General features: G+C 44.6%; 1 pseudogene; it reads right to left on the bottom strand.

The window, feature by feature from the left end:
* Positions 1-14,827: 14,827 nt before the first annotated feature.
* Positions 14,828-23,653, bottom strand: LOC112577711 (annotated as a pseudogene).
* Between the last annotated feature and the right edge of the window lie 1,253 nt (positions 23,654-24,906).

Below are 24,906 nucleotides of genomic sequence, written 5' to 3' on the forward strand. Positions count from 1 at the left end.
AGCTGACTGTGACTCAGATCATGAACTCCTTATTGCCAAATTCAGACTGAAATTGAAGAAAGTAGGGAAAACCACTAGACCATTCAGGTATGACCTAAATCAAATCCCTTAGGTTTATAAGGTGTAAATGAGAAATAGATTTAAAGGACTAGATCTGATAGAGTGCCTGATAAATGATAGATGGAGATTCGTGACTTTGTCCAGGAGACAGGGAGCAAGACCATCCCCAACAAAAAGAATTGCAAAAAAAGCAAAATTGCTGTCTGGGGAGACCTTACAAATATCTGTGAAAGAAAGAGAAACTAAAAGCAAAGGAGAAAAGGAAAGATATACCCATTTGAATGCAGAGTTCCAAAGAATAGCAAGGAGAGATAAGAAAGCCTTCCTCAGAGATCAATGCAAAGAAATCGAGGAAAACAATAGAATGGGAAAGACTAGGGATTTCTTCAAAAAAAAAAAAATGACCTAACAGAAGCAGAATATATTAAGAAGAGATGGCAAGAATACACAGAACTGTACAAAAAAAAAAAAAAAAAAAAAGAGCTTCATGACCCAGATAATCATGATGGTGTGATCGCTCACCTAGAGCCAGACATCCTGGAATCTGAAATCAAGTGGGCCTTAGGAAGCATCTCTACGAAAAAAGCTACTGGAGGTGATGGAATTTCAGTTGAGCTATTTCAAATCCTAAAAGAGGATGCTGTGAAAGTACTGCACTCAATATGCCAGCAAAACAGAAAAACTCAGCAGTGGCCAGAGGACTGAAAAAGGTCAGTTTTCATTCCAATCCCAAAGAAAGGCAATGACAAAGAATGCTTAAACTACCACATAATTGCACTCATCTCACACTCTAGTAAAGTAACTCTCCAAGCCAGGCTTCAGCAATATGTGAACCGTGAACTTCCAGGTGTTCAAGCTGGTTTTAGAAAAGGCAGAGGATCCAGAGATCAAATAGCCAACACCTGCTGGATCACTGAAAATGCAAGAGAGTTTCATAAAACATCTATTTCTGCTTTATTGACTATGCCAAAGCCTGTAACAATGTGGATCACAATAAACTGTGGAAAATTCTGAAAGAGATGGGAATACCAGACCACCTGACCTGCCTCTTGAGAAACTTGTATGCAGATTCAAAAAGCAACAGTTAGAACTGGACATGGAACAACAGACTGATTCCAAAGAAGGTAAGGAGTATGTCAAGGCTGTATGTTATCACCTTACTTATTTAACTTATATGGAGAGTACATCATGAGAAACGATGGGCTGGAATGAGCACAATCTGGAATCAAGACTGCTTGGGAAATATCAATAACCTCAGATATGCAGATGATACCACCCTTATGGCAGAAAGTGAAGAAGAGCTAAAGAGCCTCTTGATGAAAATGAAAGAGGACAGTGAAAAGTTGGCTTAAAATGCAACATTCCAAAAACTAAGATCATGGCATCCAGTCCCATCACTTCATGGCAAATAGATGGAGAAACAGTGGCTGACTTTATTTTTTGGGTCTCCAAAATCACTGCAGGTGGAGACTGCAGCCGTGAAATTAAAAGACGCTTACTCTTTGGAAGGAAGGTTATGACCAACATAGACAGCATATTAAAAAGCAGAGATATCACTTTGTCAACAAAGGCCCATATAGTCAAGGCTATGGTTTTTCCAGTAGTCATGAACAGATGTGAGAGTTGGACTATAAAGAAAGCTGAGCACTGAAAAATTGATGCTTTTGAACTGTGGTGTTGGAGAAGATTCTTGAGAGCCCCTTGGATTTCAGGGAGATCCACCCAGTCCATCATAAGGGAGATCAGTCCTGGTTGTTCATTGGAAAGACTGATATTGAAGCTGAAACTCCAACACTTTGCTCACCTGATGCGAAGAGCTGACTCATTTGTAAAGACACTGATGCTGGGAAAGATTGAGGGCAGGAGGAGAAGGGGATGACAGAGGATGAGATGGTTGGATGGCATCACCAACTCAATGGACTTGGGTTTTGGTAAACTCAGGCAGTCGGTGATGGACAGGTAGGCCTGGCATGCTGCGGTTCACGGGGTCGCAAAGAGTCAGTCATGACTGAGTGACTGAACTGAACTGAACACAACATTGTAAATCAATTATCCTTCAATTAAAATGTAACATGACTGGGAAAAAAGATTGGTATATTTCATTTTATGTAAAGTTTATATCCAAAGAAAATTGCTGTATTCAAGCACAGCTCACTACTTAATAGCAGGCTTACTGAAATATTTACAGAGAGACATACTGATGTCTGCAATTTACCAGAAAATGCACCAAGGAAAAAGGTCGATTGATGATTGGACAGAGGCATGGACAAATGGGTAGATACATGACAAAGGGAGTATTGTAAAATCATTACAAAAGCAGACCCCTACACATGCTGTCTACAAGAGACCCACCTCATACTAAGGAGCACATACAGAGTGAATATAAAGGTTTGGAAAAAGGTATGTCATGCAAATGGAAACCTAAATAAAGCAGGAGTATCAATACTTATATCAGATAAAATAGACTTTGAAAGAAAGGCTGTGTCAAGAGACAAAGAAGAACACTAAATAATGATCAAAGGATCAAACCAAGAAGAAGATATAACAATTATAAATATCTATGCACTCAACATAGGAATTAACAGTAACACAATAAGAGTAGAAGACTTTAATATGCCACTCACACCTACAGATAGATCAGCCAAACAGAAAATTAGCAAGGAAACACAAAGTTTAAATGATACAATGGACCCGTTAGACCTAATGGATATCTACAGGACATTTCACCACAAAACAACAAAATTCACCTTTTTCTCAAGTGCACATGGAACATTTTCCAGGATAGATCACATCCTTTGCCATGAATCTATCCTTGGTAAATTCAAAATAATCAAAATCATTTCAACCATCTTTTTTCATCACAATGAGTTAAGATTAGATGTCAACTTCAGGAAAAAAAAAAACTATTAAAAATAAAAACATATGGAGGCTAAACAACATGCTTCTGAATAACTAAAAACTTACAGAAGAAATAAAAAAGAAATTAAAATATGCATAGAAAGAAATGAAAATTAAAACACGAGAACCCAAATCCTATGCCATTCAGTAAAGCAGTGCTAAGCGGAAGGTTGATAGCAATAAAAGCTTATGTCAAAAAACAAGAGAAACTTCAAATAAATGACCTAACTTTACACCTAAAGCTGTCAGGAGCCAGTGTGAGGAACTCTGCCCATGGCAAAGGTCATGAGGAAGGAGGTTTGGCATACGCAAAGGCGGGATCGAGCCTCAGGAGTCCCCCTGGAAATTCTCGAGCATCTACCCCCAAAACCAGAGTCTGCCTACTTTACTGCTTTGTGCTCTCACCTACACCTCTGACTTTACGGGGGGCTGTCCCCCACCACCTCTCTCTGAAAAGGAGTTAACTTACAGCTCCAGTTAATAAAGTTCCTGGGTGTGACAAGAGTGTTTCAACCTACAAACTCCTTTGGAAGTCCTCTAGCCTGCCTGAACAGGTTCTTCTGGCCACATGTGATTGTTCACAGCCTCCCAACCGTGAGAGGCATGAGATGTTCTAAACTGTCTAAATACAAATTCCTTTGAGCAGTTAAAAGATTGATTAGAAATTTTATTGGTGAAGGGTTTTTCACTTGTTGGGCCAATGTTTGCTGCTAAGTTTCCATATCCATTACCTACTGTGTCCCTGGGAGTGTATTGATTAATATAATTGATGTATAGGAATGTAAGTAATAGCTTTAATGTTTGTAACTTGGACCCCTGAGTTAATTATTTTTCTTGTTATAGCCCACCACCCCTTTGCCCTATAGGAATGCAACTTTATCTAATGCTTTCAGAGGGTGGCGCCTGACTTTAGAATAATCACCTTTAGAGAAAAATAAGTTTTCTGAAGAAAGGATCATAAAATGTTAACAGGCCTCCTGGCCAGAAGACGATGTAAATCACCTAAACTTTTGCATATGATAAGTTTGAAAGCCTGGCTTCGATAGGGATCAAGGACTGCTGTCCTTGCATGATTCTACCCCTTCCCCCATTATCCTCTATGCACAACTTAAGGTATAAAAACTACTTTGGAAAATAAAGTGCAGGCCTTGCTTTGGCCTTGTTCACCGAAGATTGGTCTCCCCATGTCGTTCTTTCTCTCACCTTCTGGCTAAATTCCCATCTGGAGCGTGGAGGGTCGTTAAGCCTACTAATTATGCCTGGGCTTCTAAGATCTGACCGGGGAGGCCTTAGTGTCTCCTCTCCTTTGGGAGAACAGGAGGATGCCTGCAGCCTACGTAGGTGATGCAAATTCCTTGTCTTGGAATTTTATTGGCTTTCCACATAAACCAAGTTATTCAGCCTCTTTTCTTCACTGATTTTCTTCGCTGAGCTATTCTTATTTAACCACTCTTTATATCTTTAATTATATCATATTCTGATCGCTGAAGCCGTCTCCCCTTCGAATTCCCAGAATCCACCGGGGCTGGACCCCAGTAAGTGGCGCCCGAACAGGGAACTAGAAAAAGAAGAAATGAAGAACCCCAGGGTTAGTAGAAGGAAAGAAATCATAAAAATTAGGGCAGAAAAAAGTGAAAAAGAAACAAAGCAGACTATATCAAAACTCAACAAAACTAAAAGCTGGTTTTTTGAGAAGATAGACAAACCATTAGCCAGACACATCAGGAAAAAAAGGGAGAAGAATGATATCAACAAAATTAGAAATGAAAATACAGAAATCACAACAGACAACACAGAAATACAAAGGATCACAAGAGACTACTATCAGCAGCTATATGAAAATAAAATGGAGAACTTCAAAGAAATAGACGAATTCTTAGAAAAGTACAACCTTCCAAAACTGAACCAGGAAGAAATAGAAAATCTTACCAGATCCATCAAAAGCACAGAAATTGAAACTGCAATAAAAAAAATCTTCAAACAAACAAAAGACCAGGACCAGTTGGCTTAACAGGTGAATTCTACCAAACAACTGAAGAGCTAACATCTATCCTACTCAAACTCTTCCAAAAAATTGCACAAGGTAAACTCCTAAACCCATTTTATGAGGCCCCTCATCACCCTAATCCCAAAACCAGACAAAGGTGCCATAAAAAAGACAACTACAGGCCAATAACACTGATGAACATAGATGAAGACTCTTCAACAAATTCTAGCAAACAAAATCCAACAACATATTCAAAAGGTCAGACATCATGACCAAGTGGGTTTATCCCAGAGATGCAAGGATTCTTCAATATTTGCAAATAAATCACTGTGATAAATTGCATTAACAAAATGAATGATAACTATTTAATGGCACCCCACTCCAGTACTCTTGCCTGGAAAATCCCATGGATGGAGGAGCCTGGTAGGCTGCAGTCCATGGGGTTGCTAAGAGTCAGACACAACTGAGCGACTTCATTTTTACTTTTGATTTTCATGCATTGGAGAAGGAAATGGCAACCAACTCCAGTATTCTTGCCTAGGGAATCCCAGGGATGGGGGAGCCTGGTGTGCTGCTGTCTATGGGGTCGCACAGAGTCGGACATGACTGAAGCGACTTAGCAGCAGTAGCATAGATGTAGAGAAAGCCTTTGACAAAATTCAACGTGTATTTATGATAAAAACGCTCCAGAAAGCAGGCATAGAAGGAACACAACTCAACATAATAAAAGTCATATATTATAAAACCATAGCAAACTTTATCCTCAAAGGCGAAAAATTTAAAGCATGTCCCCTAAAGTCAGGAACAAAACAAGAGTGCCCACTCTCATCACGACTATTCAACATAGTTTTGGAAACTTTAGCCATAGCAATCAGAGAAGAAAAAAATTAAAGGGAATCCAAACTGGAAAAAAAGAAGTAAAACTCTCACTGTTTGCAGATGGCATGATCGTCAACACAGAAAGCCCTAAATACACCACCAGAAAATTACTAGAGCTAATCAATGAATACAGAAATCCCTTGCATTTCTATTCATTAACAATGAGAAAACAGGAAGTGAAATTAAAAAATAATCTCTTTCAGCATTGCAATGAAAAGAATGAAATACTTTGGAATAAAACTACCTAAAGAAACAAAAGACCTATATATAGAAAACATTAAAAATGTGGTGAAAGAAATCAAAGATGAAACAAATAGATGGAGAAATATTCCATGTTCATGGATTTGAAGAATCAATATAGTGAAAATGAATATACTACCCTAAACAATCTATAGATTCAATGCAATCCCTATCAAGCTATCAATGGTATTTTTCACAGAACGAGAACAAATAATTTCACAATGTGTATTGAAATACAGAAAACCTCGAATATCCAAAGCAATCTTGAGAAAGAAGAATGGAAGAGGAGGAATCAATCTGCCTGACTTCAGACTATTCTACAAAGCTATAGTCATCAAGACAGTATGGTACTGGCACAAAGACAGAAATATAGATCAATGGAACAAAATAGAAAGCCCAGAGATAAATACACACACCTATGGACACCGTATCTTTGACAAAGGAAGCAAAAATATACACTGGAGAAAAGACAATCTCTTAACAAGTGGTGCTGGGAAAACTGGTCTACCAAATGTAAAAGAAGGAAACTAGAACACTTTCTAACACTATACACAAAAATAAACTCAAAATGGATTAAAGATTCAAATGCAGGACTAGAAACTATAAAATTCCTAGAGGAGAACATATTCAAAATATTCCCTTACATAAATCACAGTAGGATCCTCTATGGCACACCTCCCAGAGTCATGGAAATACAAGTAAAATTAAACAAATAGGGCCTAATTAAACTTAAAAGCTTTTTCACAATGAAGGAAACTATGAGCAAGGTGAAAAGACAGCCTTCAGAATGGGAGAAAATAATAGCAAATGAAGCAACTAACAAAGAATTAATCTCAAAAATATACAAGCAGCTCCATACCAGGATAATAGATGACCCAATCAAAAACTGGGACAAAGAACTGAAGAGACTTTTCTCCAAAGAAGACATACAAATCACTAACAAACACATGAAAAAAATGTTTAACATCACTCATTATCAGAGAAATACAAATCATAACCACAATGAGGGATCATCTCCCACTGGTCAGAATGGCTGCTATCAAAAAGTCTACAAATAATAAATGCTGGAGAGGCTGCAGAGTAAGGGAACCCTCTTACATTGTTGGTGGGAATGTGCCGGGAGCTGGCATATTGCATATTGAGTGCATATTGCATATTGAGTGCAGCACTTTCCACAGCATCATCTTTCAGGATCTGAAATAGCTCAACTGGAATTCTATCACTGCCGGGAGCCAGCGTGAGGAATTCTGCCCATGACAAAGGTCATGAGGAAGGAGGCTCGGCATACGCAAAGGCGGGATCGAGCCTCAGGAGTCCCCCTGGAAATTCTCGAGCATCTACCCCGAAAACCAGAATCTGCCTACTTTCTGCTTTGTGCTTTCACCTACACCTCTGACTTTACGGAGGCTGTCCCCCACTACCTCTCTCTGAAAAGAGAGTTAGCTTACAGCTCCAGTTAATAATTCCTGGGTGTGACAGTGTTTCAACCTACAAACTCCTTTGGAAATCCTCTAGCCTGCCTGAATGGGTTTTTCCGGCCACATGTGATTGTTCAGAGCCTCCCAACTGTGAGAGGCAGGAGATGTTCTAAACTGCCTAAACACAGATTCCTTTGAGTAGTTAAAAGATTGATTAGAAATTGTATTGGTGAAGGGTTTTTCACTTGTTGGGCCAATGTTTGCTGCTAAGTCTCCATACTCCTTACCTACTGTGTCCTTGGCAGTGTATTGATTGATATAATGGGTGTATAGAAATGTAAAATGCAGCTTTGTCCAATGCTTTTTGGAAGGCTGGCGCCTGACTTTGGAATAATCACCTTTAGAGAAAGATAAGTTTCTTAAAATGTTAACAGGCCTCCTGGCCAGAAGATGATGTCAATCACCTGAACTTTTGCATATGATAAGTTTACAGGAAAAAAGCCTGGCTTGCTGCATGACTCTATCCCTTCCCCCATTATCCTCTATGCATAACTTAAGGTATAAAAACTACTTTGGAAAATAAAGTGCGGGCCTTGTTCACTGAAATTTGGTCTCCCCATGTCGTTCTTTCTTTCACCTTCTGGCTGAATTTTTCCTCTGAGGCGGGGAAGCTCGTCAAGCCTACTAATTTTGCCTGGGCTTCTAAGATCTGACCGGGGAGGCCTTAGTGTCTCCTCTCCTTCGGGAGAACGGGAGGACGCCTGCGGCCTTCGTAGGTGACGTTATACCCTGCTTTGGAATTTTATTCAGCCTCTTTTCTCCACTGAATTTCCTCACTGAGCTATCCTCATTCTATTACTCTTTAAATCTTTGATAAATATTTATAAATAAATAGGTCGCCGACGCCGTCCCCGCTTCGAATACCCTGGATCAGCCGGGGCTGGACCCCGGCAGGAATGCAAACTAGAATGGCCACTATGGAGAACAGTGTGGGGATTCCTTAAAAAACTGGAAATAGAATTGCCATACAATCCAGAAATCCCACTGCTGGGCATACACACTGAGGAAACCAGAAATGAAAAAGACATGTGTACCTCAATTCTCATCACAGCACTGTTTACAATAGCTAAGATATGGAAGCAACCTAGATGTCCTTCAGCATAAAACAGAAAAGAAAACTGTAGTACATATGACTCAGCTACTAAAAAGAACATATTTGAATCACTTCTAATGAGGTGGATTGAACTGGAGCCTATATACAGAATGAATTATGTCAGAAGGAAAAACACCAATAGAGTATATTAACAAATATATATGGAAATTAGAAAGATGGTAATTATGACCACATATGCGAGGTGCCAAAAGACACAGATATAAAGAAGAGACTTTTGGATTCTGTGGGAGAAGGCCAGGGTGAGATGATTTGAGAGACTAGCATTGAAACATGTATATTACAATATGTGAAATAGATCACCCGTTCAACTTTGATGCATGACATAGGGCACTCAAAGCTGGTGCACTGGGAAAACCCTGAGGGATGGGATGGGGAGAGACATGGTAGGGGTTTCAGGATGGGGAAGACATGTATACTCATGGCTGAGTCAACTCAATATATGGCAAAACCCACCACAATACTGCAAAGTAAGTAGCCTCCAATTAAAACAAATGCATTAATTTAAAAGAAAAAGACCCATGTACATGCTGTCTACTAGAAATCCACTTCAGACCTAAAGACACATATAGACTGAAAGTGACAAGATGGGAAATTATATGCCATGCAAATGGGAATCAAAAGAAAGATGGAATAGCAATCCTCATATCATACTTTAAAGAAGATTACAATAGATAAGGAAGGACACTAGATAGTGATGAAGGGATCAGTATAAGATGAAGACATAGCAATCGTAAACATCTATGCCCCCAACATAGGAGCACTTCAATACAGAAGACAAACATTAACAGACATTAAAAGAGAAACTGACAGTAAAACAATCATAGTCGAGTTTAACACTCCACTCACACCAATGCACAGATCATCAAAGCATAAAATTAATACTGAAACACCTGTCTTAAATGACACATGAGACGAGGTGAATCTCACTGATATCTTCAGGACATGCCATCCAAATGGAGAAGAATACACCTCAAGTGCACATAGAACATTCTCCAGGATAAACCACATCTTGGGTTCCAAATCAAATCTCAGTAAAATTAACAAAATTGAAATTGTATCAAGCATCTTCTTTGACCACAACTAGATATGAGACTAGATATCAATTAGAATAAAAAAAAAAACTGTAAGAAACGCAAACATATTGAGATTAAACAACACGTTTCTAAATAACCAACATGTTATTGAAGAAATCAAAATGGAAATCGAAAATTTTCTAGAAAAAAATGACAATGAAAACACGACAACTCAAAACCTATGGGATGCAGGAAAAGCAATTCTAAGAGGGAAGTGTGTAACAATACAATCCTAACTCAAGAAACAAGAAAAGCATCGAATAGACAACCTCAGTTGACTCCTAAAACAACTGATAAAGAAGAAGAAGAAGAACAACAACAACAACAAAATAGCCAAAATTAGTACATGGAAAGAAATCATAAAGATCTGAACAGAAATAAATGAAAGAAACAATAGCAAAAATTAATAAACTAAAAGCTGGTTCTTTGAGAAGATAAACAAAATTGGCTAACCTTATCCAGACTCATCAAGAAAAATAGAGAGAAGAATCAAATCAACAAGCTTAGAAATGAAAAAGAAGAGGTTACAACAGAAAATGCAGAAATACAAAGGATTATAAGACACTATTATGAACAACTTTATGGCAATAAAATGGATAACCTAGAAGAAATGGACAGATGCTTAGAAAAGCTCAATCTTCCAAGATTGAACCAGGAAGAAATAGAAATTATGAACCACCCAATTACACGCTTCAAACTGAAGCTGTGATCAAAAATTCCCAAAGCACAAAAGCCCAGGACCAGATGGCTTCACAGGTGAATTCAGAGATGTGCAAATGCCTATCTGTCGGGAGCCACATTAGGCATTGCTGACAAAATGGAGGCACGGCCCCAACCCCCTCTCCTCATCCCACAGGCACGGTCCCTGGATGAAAGTGTTAGGTCTTGTGATTCTGACTTGTTTTTTCCTTTCTTCGGTTGAGTTGGCTGGAAAGAATGTTAACTGCTTATTGTTCTTGAGAGAAGCATGAGAAAGCACAAAGCCTTCTGCAGTTGTGCCCAGAAAATAATCTATAAAGTAACCATTGATATTTGTTCAAGGATCTTTACAAAGAACGTTCCAGGATGAGCAGGTAGGCTGCAGCTTGAGGCCACAGGAAGGATTGTTTCTGAGACATGTTTGTGAGGGAAATGTTTATGGCAAAGGAAGTTTGCTGAATTTAGGAATAGTTAAGAATAGTTAGAAGCTAAAAGTTTAAGGAATGTTGTAGTGTTAGCATATTTTACTATAGCTTGTAGGGATTAGGAATTTTAGAGATATTAATAGCTAGAAGCCTTTTTAGGAGATAGTGAGCTTAGGATACTAGGGGCAAGCAGGATTTAGAAAGATAAGAAATAAACTGAGGAATATGGTATGCAGCCCAGACATAAGCATGAGTTACAATGTAATGATAAGTAAACACGATTTTGAGAGAATAGCTGAAGCAGGAACTCTGTTTGAAGGGCAACAATGAGACAATAAATCTGGGTGAGGGGGAACTGAAAATGTCAAACCTCTGACCTAATGCTTTTGTCAAAGTATAAAAGAAGACCTGAGGCTTGAAATAAACATGCAGTCCTGCACCTTAAGTCAGAGGCTGCATCATTCTCCACCGACACCGCTCATTTCTTCAGGCTGATTCCCTGGCTGGTGGAGCTGGACTCCAGCACCTATCCTTCTAAAACTCTTTCAAAAAACTGCAGAGGAAGGAACACTTCCAAACTCATTCTACAAGGCTACAGGTACAACTTGTCAATAAATAAAATGTTTAAAAAAAAACAAAAAACTACTGAAATTAACTTCTACATCCAGGAATATTATCCTTCAAAACAAAGGATAAGGAGACATTCTCATATGAACAAAAAATCGAGGAATTCATTCTCAGCAGATACCTTGTCTGTAAGAAATGTTAAAAGAAGTTATTTTCACAGAATAAGATGATATTGAAGAGAAACTATGAGTTAAGAAAGAGTGTTATGTTGAAGTTTGACAAAAACCAACAAAATTCTGGAAAGCAATTATCCTTCAATGAAAAGTTAATTGAAAAAATAAATGAAGGCAAATTGAAATGAAGGGTTTTTTTCTTATTATTAATTGGCAAAAGATAAATGCTTGTTTGGGCTACTCCATCTTTGCTTTTCACCAATTATGAATATTCATAATTAAAGTGGGTTTCATGTATACAAGATCTATTTTCACTCAGTGGTAAAGAATCCGCCTGCAATGCAGGAGCAGATGCAAATTCCATCTCTGGGTCAGGAAGATCCCCTGAAGGAGAGCATGGAAACCCACTCCACTATTCTTGCCTGGAGAATCCCCATGAACAGAAGGGACTGCTGGGCTTACAGTCCATGGGATGGCAAAGAGTTGGACAGGACTGTGCAAGTAAACAACAGCAGACACATATTCCTAACAGAAACTGAAGATACTAAAAATAGATGAGAAAATTCTCAGCCTAAATAAAGCAAAACAAACAAACAAAAAACCTATATTATAGAGCTGAATTATAAAAGGATTTAGGCAATAAAATGTCTCCCAACAGTAGTGTAAACAGTGTGTTCCACACAACAGAGAGGAGTAATTTTTAATACTCAGTCAATAGAAAAACATTCTAGTTACATTCATAAATTAAAGGAAATTAAAATGTCCAGAAAACAAACATAGTATAAAATCTACTGATAATTTTATATATAATAAAGACTGTAAAACTGTAAGGGAATTTTAAAGCAAAAAACATCTGTGAAAGTTTAAGCAACCCTCAAAGAAAAGATTTGGACATGACTGAGCGACTGAACTGAACTGGAGCAGCCAGAATGTAATTTTATTTTCTTTTTTCCATAGTCTCAAATTAATTGACAATTAAGAATGAATTTCACTTTAAAACATATTTTTCAATTTCATCAGGATATTTCATATTCAAATATAAGATTTTTCATGCTAAAAAAGTCTGTACCTTGCAGTGAATATTTTGTCTCACTGATTTAGACATAAATAAAATCACATAGTGTGTCTTTGCCTTGACCATCTTTGTGGCATCACTGTGCATTTAGAATCAAGTCTTTGAATGTGTGGACTGTGAAGTTCTCAGGTCACATACTGTTGAAGTTTAGCTTGAAGGATTTTGAGCATTACCTTGATAGCATGTGAAATGAGTGCTGTTGTGTGGTAGTTTGAACATTGTTTGGCATTGCCCTTCTTTGGATTGAAATGAAAACTGACTTTTTCCAGTCCTGTAGCCACTGCCAAGTTTTCCAAACTGGCTGGCATATTGAGTGCAGCACTTTCACAGTACCATCTTTTAGGATTTTAAAGAGCTCAGCTGGAATTTAATCACCTTCATTAGCTTTGTTCATACTGCTGCTTCCTAAGGCCCACTTGACTCTGCACTCTAGGATGTCTGGCTCTAGATGAGTGATCACACCATCGTGGTTATCCAGGTAATTAAGACTTTTTTAAACAGTTCTGTGTATTCTTGCTACCTCTTCTTAATCTCGTCTGCTTTAGTTAGGCCCATAACATTTCTGTCCTTTATTGTGCCTGTCTTTGCATGAAATGTTCCCTTGGCATGTCTCATTTTCTTGAAGAGATCTCTAAGTCTTTCCCATTCTATTGTTTTCCCCTGTTTCTTTGTTTTATTCAAATCTCTTGTGAGTATACATTGGAAGTGACAAATAGATGCAAGGGTTAGATCTGGCACACAGAGTACCAGAAGACCTATGGATGGAGGTTCCTAACATTGTACAGGAGGTGGTAATCAAAACCATCCACAAGAAAAAGAAATGCAAAAAGGCAAAGTGGTTGTCTGAGGAGGCCTTACAAATAGATGAGAAGAGAAGCGAAAGGCAAAGGAGACACAGAAAGATATAGCCACCTGAATGCAGAGTTCCAAAGAAGAGCAAGAAGAGATAAGACAACCTTCAGAATGGGAGAAAATAATAGCAAATGAAGCAACTGACAAAGAACAATCTCAAAAATATACAAGCAACTCCTACAGCTCAACTCCATAAAAATAAATGACCCAATCAAAAAATGGGCCAAAGAACTAAATAGACATTTCTCCAAAGAAGACACACAGATGGCTAACAAACACATGAAAAGATGCTCAACATCACTCATTATCAGAGAAATGCAAATCAAAACCACTATGAGGTACCATTTCACACCAGTCAGAATGGCTGCGATCCAAAAGTCTACAAGTAATAAATGCTGGAGAGGGTGTGGAGAAAAGGGAACCCTCTTACACTGTTGGTGTGAATGCAAACTAGTACAGCCACTATGGAGAACAGTGTGGAGATTCCTTTAAAAACTGGAAATAGAACCGCCTTATGATCCAGCAATCCCACTGCTGGGCACACACACTGAGGAAACCAGAAGGGAAAGAGACACGTGTACCCCAATGTTCATCGCAGCACTGTTTATAATAGCCAGGACATGGAAGCAACCTAGATGTCCATCATCAGATGAATGGATAAGAAAGCTATGGTACATATACACAATGGAGTATTACTCAGCCATTAAAAAGAATACATTTGAATCAGTTCTAATGAGGTGGATGAAACTGGAGCCTATTATACAGAGTGAAGTAAGCCAGAAAGAAAAACACCAATACAATATACTAACGCATATATATGGAATTTAGAAAGATGGTAACAATAACCCTGTGTACGAGACAGCAAAAGAGACACTGATGTATAGAACAGTCTTATGGACTCTGTGGGAGAGGGAGAGGGTGGGAAGATTTGGGAGAATGGCATTGAAACATGTAAAATATCATGTATGAAATGAGTTGCCAGTCCAGGTTCGATGCACGATACTGGATGCTTGGGGCTGGTGCACTGGGACGACCCAGAGGGATGGAATGGGGAGGGAGGAGGGAGGAGGATTCAGGGTGGGGAGCACATGTATACCTGTGGCAGATTCATTTTGATATTTGGCAAAACTAATACAATTATGTAAAGTTTTAAAAATAAAATAAAATTAAAAAAAAAAAAAGAAGGCCTTCTTAAGTGAGCCACCAGGGAAGCAACTTATCTAATAAAAGGGATTTCTCAGTGGGATCACTATGCTCTCAGTCCCCTCCTATGGACACTATGTCATAGTGCCTCCTCCCCTCCCTGGCTAGGGGTCATGGTCTGCTACTCTCAGCTCCCAGGGAAGGGCACCCCAGCCTCTCCCATGGGGAAGCCACAGACCCAAGAACCATGTGTGTCTCCCTGAGGATGTGATTATACAAATCATGCACTCACCTTTAATCATCACCTCATAACCTGCATTTGCCAAGAAACACACGGAGGACTGAGGATACCATGGACCCTGCCACTTGGCCCCACCTATGCAGTCACCCACATTCAGTGGATGGGCGGACGGATGACCAGCCCTGCAGGACAGGGCTGAGAATAGCCTCTGCAATGCCCAGCTCCTCAAGGCTCCATCCAGGAGCCCCGGGGCGGCTTCCGGTTCAGGCCGGTGACATCACAGGACATGACTGAGGCACAGCCTCCTCGACACCCAGCTCTGCTCTTGTGCTGTCCCTCAGCCCCAAAGCAGCTTCCAGTTCAGCCCAGTGACGTCACAGGATGTGAACGAGGAGCAGCCTTCACAATGCCCAGCTCCTCGGTGTGCTGTCTGTCAGCCCCTAGGTGGCTTCTGGTTCAGGCTGGTAACGTCACAACACGTGACTGAGATGCAGCCTCTGCCATGCCCAGCTCCATGCACACGCCGTCCATCAGCCCGAAGCAGCTTCCAGTTCAACCTGGTGACGATCGCCAACAAACCCGTCAGCCCAGATGAAGTGGCCTGCAATGGTGTTGGTACAGCCAGCAGCCGACCCCGGGCGCTGGCCCCGCACCCATGCACATAGATAGGGGAGCCCCCACTGGGCCAGCTTCTCCATGGACCAGGCCAGGTGGATGTGAACAAACTACCAGGTTCTCTGTGAGGTTGATGCCGGCCATGAACAGACTGCATGGGACAAGAGAGGGGCTGCTGTTCATGGTGCCAGCTGTGGGGTCAACCGCCCATGTGTGCAGTCACTAACCCACGGAGTCATGTGGCCAACCAAACCATGTGGCCACCAACCCACGTGGTCACCCACCCATGGGGTCACTAACCTGTGAGGTCATATGGTCACCTGTCCACATGATTACCCACTCACACCATCACCCACCCATGCTGTCACCCACTCACCAGGTCAGCAACTCACATGGTAACCCACTCTGCAGTCAGCAACTCAAACCGGTCACCCACCCACATGATCACCAACCCACATGGTCTCCCACCCATGTGACCAGTAAGCCATGGGGTCACCCACCCACACAGTCACCCACCCATGTGACCCCTAACCCATGGGGCACCTGCCCATGCAGTCACCAAGCTGTGCCATCACCCACCCAGACTCTGGCCTCCACAGCGATCAGAGATTCAGATGTCTGACAGAGACCAAAGTTCAAACAGTAGGGGCTCGCAGGGGTATTGACTCATGAATTTCTCCTGTTACAGAGGCCAGGCGGGCTGGACAGTGACCCCAAAGATGTCCACATCCTGGCCCTGTGTGGTGGACACAATAATGTCTGCACGGATGTTCACATCCTATCTACATCCTGACCCATTGTGGTAGACACAGTAACGTCCCCAAGGATGTCCATGCCCTGCTTACCATGTAGTGAACAGAATAACGTCCTCTAATACATCCTGTTCCATTTCTCCACTTGAACCCAAAGCCAGCCCCATGCGGTAGGACATGCCTGTGACCAGGGGTCCCAGTGTGAAGGCAGCAGTCACCTGGGCAGCTGCAGCTCTTCATGTGCTCCAGGCAGTGGACAAGGTCTTGGGGCTTCACCTGGTTCCCCAACCAGTAGGGGATACCAGGCCACAGTTCTGCATGCTGACTCATGGAAGTCGTGTCTTTGTATGACAGGATGACCTGCTGGCCCTGGGACCACAGCTGGTGCAGAGTCAGCATCCCCTTGATGAGAATCATCCGTGTGTCCATGAGATGTGTGTACGGGGTTATTGGGGTGCCTTGTGACACGATGTGTCAGTTATTGTGGGTATCCGAGAAGCTACAGTGATGTGTGGATTATTAGGGTATCTATAAGCAATGATGGGCTGGTTATTGGGTTTTCTGTAAGAAGAGACAATCATGGGTGGGATATTGGCATGTCTGAGTAGAGACACTAGTAGGTAGATTACTGGGGTGTCTGAGTGGAGACGGTGATGGGTGGGTTATTGGGGTGTCTTGAGCAGTGATTGGTAGATTTTTGGGGTGTTTGAGTGGAGACAGTGGTGGGTAGAATACTTGGGTGTCTTGAGCAGTGATGGGTCGATTATTGGGGTGCCTGAGTGGAAACAGAGGTGAGTGGATTATTGGGGTTTCTGATAGGAAATTGTGGGAGGATTACTGGGGCATCTTGAGGTGGGATTGATGGATTTTGGGGGTATCTAAATAGAGACTTGGCAGGATGGATTATTGGGGGTGCCTGTGACCAGTGATGGGCTGTTTATTGGGGTGTTTGAGTGGAGACAGTGGAGGGTGGATTACTGGGGTTCCATGAGCGGCATCACCTGCTGCCTGAATCAGCTTCACACAGCGAGTGGATAGTCTGATTACAGTGAAGCCTAGTGCTCCCACTGCCCCTGCTGCCAAAGCATGGGGAGCCTGTGGCTCCTGCTCACCCCACGGGGACACAGCATGTCCCCAAAAATATTCTTGATGCAGCCCATCAGGTACTCCTGCAGGTCCTCCATCATGCCCTCAAAGTTCCTGCACTCCGGGATAACCACCTCCTGGGGTGGTTCTCCAGCCACTCCAAGATCTCTATGAGGGCTTTCTGGGTGGGGGTGGAGGAAAAGGGCCTTGTAGTGAGAGACAGAGGTTCGTGAGTGGGGACTTCCCCGAGCACAGCCACTCTACAGATGGGTCGGGGGGTCCTGACACACAAAGACATAAAGTATGGCGCCTGCTTCCAAGGGGCCAGCCTCTCCTGTGTGGCAGTGGGGAGCCGTGGCATTGCTCTGGTGTGTGTGTGTGTGTGTGTGTGTGTGTGTGTGTTTGCATGTACACGCTCCTGTAGGTAAAGGTACACACACTTGTGTGCATGTGTTCAGGGTCTGTGTGCACGGATATGCATGTGTGTGTGTGTGCACAGAAGCAGAAAGCAGTGCTTATAATATTGTGTGAAGTCTGTACTCCAGGGAGCATGTGAGGCCAGCAGGGTATATGCACACTGAAGCCCAGGACAGAACCTCCAGACCCCAAGGGTCATTAGGTTCTGTGGTGGGGGCACAGGGGGCAGAGGCCAGAGTGGAACATTAAGTGGCTTGGCCAGCGGCTGAGAGAATGGACTGGACACCCCAAAACTGGACACAGGAAAAGACATGTCAGGCACCTGGTATAGCCAAATTCTGGGAGACACCCCAGAAGCCAGGGGTACAGGTGTGAGTTCAGAAACACACATTGGTCGGGAATTCTGAGTGATTGGTGCCAGAGGTCAGCCCTCTCCTGCCCGGAGTGGACGTGTGCCCATCCCCTTAGGGGTCAGCATGTTCTAATGGGAATGGACCTTTGTTGTCCCCTTAAACGTCAGCCTCTCCTGCCTGGAGTGACCATATGTCCTTCTGAGTGGATGTGTGCCTATCCCCTCAGAGGCCCTCCCTGTCCTTCCTAGACCAGACGTGGGTGTCCCTAGCTGGAAGAGCCCCCGGTCCATACTCTCTGCCCCCACCCCGACCTCCATGAGGGCCATCATGTACACCATGTGGCCAGAGTGCAGGTTCCTCCCAGTGCCCTCCTCCATGTGTGCCATCTGCAGGTCCTCCCACCAGCATCTAGCTGATTCATGATGCTCAGCACCTGCACACAGAGGTTGGTCACCTGTGCTGGGCACAAGAGGGTTGCCCCCCATTCAGGGGCTGGGTATGCACTGAGGATGTCCAACTGAGGGCCACATCGTTCACTGTGAAATCAACAGTGTTGGTGCTGCCTGGGTTGAGGCCCTGCTTCTGGGAACAGGGTCTCCAGGGTCACTGGTCACATGGAGCACAGAGACCAGGTCCAGATTGTGGTCTTGGTGTGTGTGTGTGGGGGGGTGTTCCTGCAGATTCCAGCCTCACCCTCCTCTCAGGCAGTCCCTGGGTGGAAGCTCCCTGTGGGTTCAACAGCCCAGGCTCCATGACACCCAAGCTGGACCCTTAGACATGAGGACACACAAGACCCACAGAGGTCTGTGCCCACTCCCACAAACAGCACTAGGAAAGGCAAGAAGGAATCAAGGGGAGAGAATGAAGGGAAGAAACATCTGTCCACAACACAAATAAGACAGGAAAAAGCAAAAATAACTTTAACATAAATTGAAAAGTGAAAGTTGCTCAGTTGTCTCCAACTCTTTTCGATCTGATGGACTGTAGCCCACCAGACCGCTCGTCCATGGAATTATCCAGTCAAGATTACTGGAGAGGGTTGTCATTCCCTTCTCCAGATCATCCCAACCCAGGAATGGAACCCACATCATCCTCATTGCAAGCAGATTCTTTACCAACTGAGCCACCAGGAAAGTCCTAATAAATTCGCAGCAGAAAATGTACTGTGTCCTCTACAAGGAGTCATAATGGAAAAAGAAAAAAGAACATAAGGATAAAAAAATGGGAAAGAAAATAATAGATTCTCTCTATCCAAAATAAAAGAAAAAGTAAAAACTAATATTAACATAAACTAGTAGCAGAAAATGGTACTGTGTTCTCTACACAGAGTCATAATGGAAAAAGAAAAATATATATAAGGATAAAAAGTGGGAAAGGAAGTCACAGCCCCCTCCATCCAAATTAAAAGAAAAGGCAAAGATTCATATGAATATTCTCAGATACACACAGGCACTTGCCATCCACCTCTACAAGGATTAAATGAAGTGCTGCTGCAGCCACTGATCTTCAACACCCCCTGAAAGACCACCACCCATGCCCCCCACTCTGCACACACCCAGATCTCTTTGGCAGCCATACCACTTGAGACAAAGGCACCAAGGTCCCCCAGGATGGGGGAACCCTGCCCTCGAGGGACGAAGAACAGAGGAACGAAGCACCAGGAGACCCTCAGAGCAGATGGCCCCCAGTCCTGCAAGACTCTGGACTTTGGTGGACCCCCTCTTGCTCTCTCCCTCCTCTGGATGTAAGCTCATAAGGCCAGGCTGCAGGCACCTGATGCAAGCAGGAATGTAGTTTGTCCACATTCCAGTCCTGGCTCTCTGCCAATCAGATCCCCTGAAGAGGATTCCAGCAACAGGGAACCTCCCAGGAGGAAGCAATTACACAGGGCAAGAGCTGTGCTTGACAGCCTCTTGTCTTCTTGGGAGGACCAGCCTGGGAGCAGAAAAACCAGGAATATAAGTGTCCCTCAAGTGTGGGTAAAGGAAGGTGGGGGCCATCTGTCCCCTCTAGGTGGGCCCCTACTCCTGCGGGCACCTGGGCCCAGGTGGGTTTTCTGCCCCATCCTGCATCCATCCCCTGGCTAATGTGTGTGCCAGTGACAGGACCGCTGTCAATTGGGTGTCCCCTCCCCACAGACAGGGCCCCTGCCAGTGACTCCTCTCCATTCTCCACAATGACTGTCTCCCACCTCGGCTCCTCTCCACACCATAAAACCCCCGATTCATCCTGGAGAAGCACTATAGGGGAGGGATGTGAGTGCATGCCTGTGTTCTCAGTCTCTTCAGTCAAGTCCACTCTCTGTGACCCCATGGACTGTAGCCTGTCAGGCTCCTCTGTCCATGGGATTTCCCAGGTGAGAATACTACAGTGGGGTGTCATTTTCTTCTCCATAGGATCTTCCCAGCCCAGAGATCAAACCTGGGTCCCCTGCATTGCAGGCTGATTCTTTACCATCTGAGCCACCAAGAAAGTCTCCCTGGAGGGGGTGCCTGGGTGCAAATGAAAACCTACCTCAGAGGACATGGGAACACAGCTATTGCTTATCTGGGACCAGGAAAGAGCTCTGGTGTCAGCTCAGCTGCACAAAGGGCAGAACCCAGCCTCCCCTTTCCCCTCCCAGCTTCCCCAGCCTCTGTGACTTCAGACGGTGATGCTGTTAGTCCATGGGTCCCCGATCTGGCTTCAGGCTGGTTTCACAGTAAAACTGTGTCCTTTCCTACCTTTCTGGGAGGCTCTCTGGTTGGGGAAGATCTCCTGGAGGAGGGCATGACAACCCACTCCAGTATTCTTGCCTGCAGAATCCCATGGACAGAGAAGCCTGGCGGACTACAGTCCATGGGGTCGCAATGAGTCAGACATGATTGAGCGACTAAACAACAATTCTGCTTTACAGCAGATTTGTTCTCAATCCCGTTTCCCCAACAGGGATAAGGACACCGCCCCATGTGGGTGACACTAGCAGCTGGAGCTGGGTCCAGGGCCCAGGCGTGCCTGCAGACCCTCCCTGGGTGGTGGACCACTTGAGCACCACGGGCAGGGTGACACATGGCAGCACTTTGCCCAGAAGCCGCAGCAGCCTCGACTCCTTGTGAGAGATGGGTGACTTCTTGTTCAGGCAGTAGGTCATCGTGCCATGGCTCCCTGCAGGCAAACCAGGTGGGGGACATGTCACCCTCTGAGCCTGTCCTCTGTGCCCCCAAGCCACCCTAAGGGTTCACAGCTATAATGCCGCGAGGCATGGGGGAGTCCCAAAAGTCATATCCACTGAGTCCTGGGAACTGAATCTTGTCTTTAAATGGGGTCTCTGCAGATGTGAGAAAGTGAAAGACAGTTTGTTTAAGGAATCCCGTTTTTGGACAGGAAAGGCTTTTGATTTTATGGTTTGTTGTTTCCCAGGTGGTGCTTGTGGCAAAGAGCCCGCTTGCCAAAGCAGGAGGCACAAAAAATGCGGGGGTGATCTGTGGGTTGAGAAGATCCCCTGGGAAGGGAATGACAACCCACTCCATTATTCTTGCCTGGAGAATCCTATTTACAGAGGAGCCTGGTGGGTACAGTCCATGGGGTTGCAAAGAGTCAGACACGACTGAGCACAGACAGACCCTCTCTGGTTACAAGTACTTTGAAGTTACTCATAGTATTTTCAGGCTCTTTATGACGCCAGTGTTGTGGTCATTTATTTATGGTCATTTATGTGTGGTTTCATTTATTCTTTTTCCTTTTAAATCTGTTTCATCTGTTTCAGAGACAGTGTGGAGAGGTTCACACTTTAGCAATCACCTGGGGACAATCCAGACATCCTTCCCTTCTGTCTCTGAACATAGGTTTGGACTAGCTTTATTTCTCTCTTTTTTTCTTATTTATTCTCAGGGTCAAGGGATGGGAAAGAGTATTTACAAGTTCATAATATAATTTGATTTGATGATTTTACAGAATAGTGGATGGATGGGTGGATGATGGATGGGTGGATTTATGGATGGATGGGTGGGTGGACAAGTGGGTGGTTAGATGGATGGATGAGTGGATGGGTGGGTGTGTGGGTGGATGGATGGATGGGTGGGTCAGCAGCATGTGGTCCATGCACACAGTGGTGTATGACTCACCATGAAAAGGAGTGAAGTTCTGACACAGGCTACATAGTGGATGGACCTTGAACACATGATGGTCAGTAAGAGAAGCAGACACAGAAGAACACATTTTATGTGTCCATTTGTAAGAGATGTCCAGAACAGGCAAATTTACAAAGACAGAAGCAGATGAGTGGTTCCCAGGCTTGGGGGAGAGGCATCACAAGTTATTATGTAAGGGGTACAGGAAGGAGAGAGGCCAAGGGTCCCTCTGTGGATGGAGGAGGCCTGAAGACTCGGAAGCCTCCTCCTTGTGGGGCCCCCACAGCCTTCTGCACAGGGAAGCACCCAGAAGGGGTGCAAGACTGGGTCCACGGTTCCCTGTCTGTTCCACACTCTCAAGGGAAGGGCCGTGTGAAGGCCCGACCTCCCGGGGTGGGGGGGTGGCGGGCATAGAACCCCACAGCTGTCGATAGGGTGAGAAAGAGTCTAAAGCTGCCTTCCATAGAAAACAGCACTTCCTGTTTGTCCAACTGTCCATGTGCACTCCCAGTAGGCAGTGCACAGGGTCACAGAGCCAGGGCAGGGCCCAGTGTCTGCAGGGCCAGAGGAGTTCTGGTGGAGAATAGGTTGTGTTTGCACCTTGAGGAGGTGATCAGGGTGCTGTCTGGCAGTGACCATCCCCTCCCAGGCCACGGTGTCTGGTGGCCACCCCTCTGATGGCCTGAGCACAGCAGTGTCACCTTGGAAGTGCCTGCCTGCCTGGTCACCACCAGGCATCCCCAAGTCGAGATGCCCACCCATGGCTGAGCTTTGCAGCACTTTTTGCAACCAAACTGGCTGGAGTCAGAGGTTCCTCATTTTAACTAGATAGTTCTGGTATGACTTACCGAGTTGTTTGGGGGCAGGTGGCCCCCTTCTATTTTGGGCCCTCCAAGCTCAAGTGCAGAAGGTGCTGCACAAGCTCTGATGGAAAACGTGGGTGGAGAGGTGAGGGGTTCCCACGAGTAGGACAGAGTGGCTGAGAAAATACAACCCCACCCCCCAGGGTGGCTTGCATGTGTCCTGAAGGTAGGCTCTCGGGGTTCACATACCTTCTGGGTTGAATGAGATAAAGCTGACAGACAAGGGAAGATGCTGGTGTGTGTACGTATGTGTGTGCAGTATGTGTGCGTGCATGTGTGTGTGTTTTCAGTGTGCATGTATGTGTGTGTGTGTGTGTGTGTGTATTCAGTGTCCCTGTGTGTGCTTGCATGTGTGCATGTTTTGCACTGAGGCTTCCCACACTTGGGCCCATCTCGCAGCCACATCCCCACCAAGTAGAGCCTGCAGGGCCTCACCTGGGATGGAGAGGTGGGGCAGGGGCACGTCCCAGAGCCTAGAACTCAGCACTGACATCCAGTTTGCATTCGCCTTGGTGGCACAGGAAGGAGCCAGGTGAGCTCACCTGCCAGCCCATCAGAGGCTGAGCCTGGGAGATCTGGGGGAGGAAATAGGCGTTGCATAATTAAAACAGGACATACAGAAGACCCGGTGCTGGCGGCGTGGAGGCATGGCTCTGAGAAACAGGAAACCGCGGACTTCTCTCCAAGAGAAAGGAGGATGGGGTGGTGGAGAGGGGAGAAGAACTCTAGAGAGAGAGAGACTGAGACAAAAAGAGAAATGGACAGAGACATGAAGAGAGACAGACAGAAACAGAGTGAGGGAGAGAGAGACACAGGAGGAGAAGTGAGGGTTTGAGGGGGAGCAAGGGAAGGGGGAGACAGGGACCAATAGACAGACCCCAGCAGCACAAGTCTGTTCTCCCTGAGGCTAGAGCTGGTGTCCCCCTCCAGAGGGTCCCCCTTCCTTGTGCTGTGCACCATCCCCCTCCTCTTGGGGCTGAGAGAGGCCCAGTTGAGCCTGTGGGGTCTCCAAGCTTCATCCTAGGGGTGGATGGAGCCTAGGCACAAGGTCACACCCCCTTCACTCCCCAGAGGCGCTCTCTCCATCTGGTGGGTTTTGCCGCAGTAAAAGTGACTGGATAGGCTCCCAGGATGAAGCACCCACCTGAGCAGCTAAGAAGCTGGGAATGCCTCCGGTCAGAGTTTGAGTGTGCCCTCTCTCCTGTCATGGCTCGGTGTCCTGGTGGTGCGGGGACAGAGGAGTAAAATCACTATAGTCTTTACCGACGTGTGGTTAAGCATGGCCATCCCATCATGCATGGAGATGATTTAAAACACAATCACCGGGAGACATGAACCATGACTTCTGAGTCGTGGCTGCAGACTTTTGTCCACCCACCCAGACCCTGATCTTGCTCCCTAGCTTCTCTGCCTTGTCTTTCCATGTGGAAGAGGGGACAGAGGCCTGTTCATGGTGTTGAAGGTGATCTGAGGGTCCAGGAACACCCTCCTTCACCCACCATGTCTTGGAAACAGTTTCTGCAAAGACCCATCCCTATAGAGACTTAGATCCAGATCCTCACTTCCCTGACCTGGCCACACAGACCAGTCCCTCCCCGGAATCATCAGTTGGGGCTGACCCGGTCATTCCCAGGACCAGTCAGAACATGGGCCTGTGACCCACTGGTTCCACCTGCCCATGTCCAACTACAGCCACTGTCCCTGCATGGGCAGAAGCCTCCCCTCACAGCTCCTCCTGAGTCAGGGCCTGTGATCCACATGCCATCAGGACTCCTTTCATGGCAAACACATGCCTGGGCCTTTATTT

This window comes from Bubalus bubalis, chromosome X (genome assembly GCF_019923935.1).
Source record: "Bubalus bubalis isolate 160015118507 breed Murrah chromosome X, NDDB_SH_1, whole genome shotgun sequence".
In the NCBI taxonomy this organism is placed as follows: domain Eukaryota; kingdom Metazoa; phylum Chordata; class Mammalia; order Artiodactyla; family Bovidae; genus Bubalus; species Bubalus bubalis.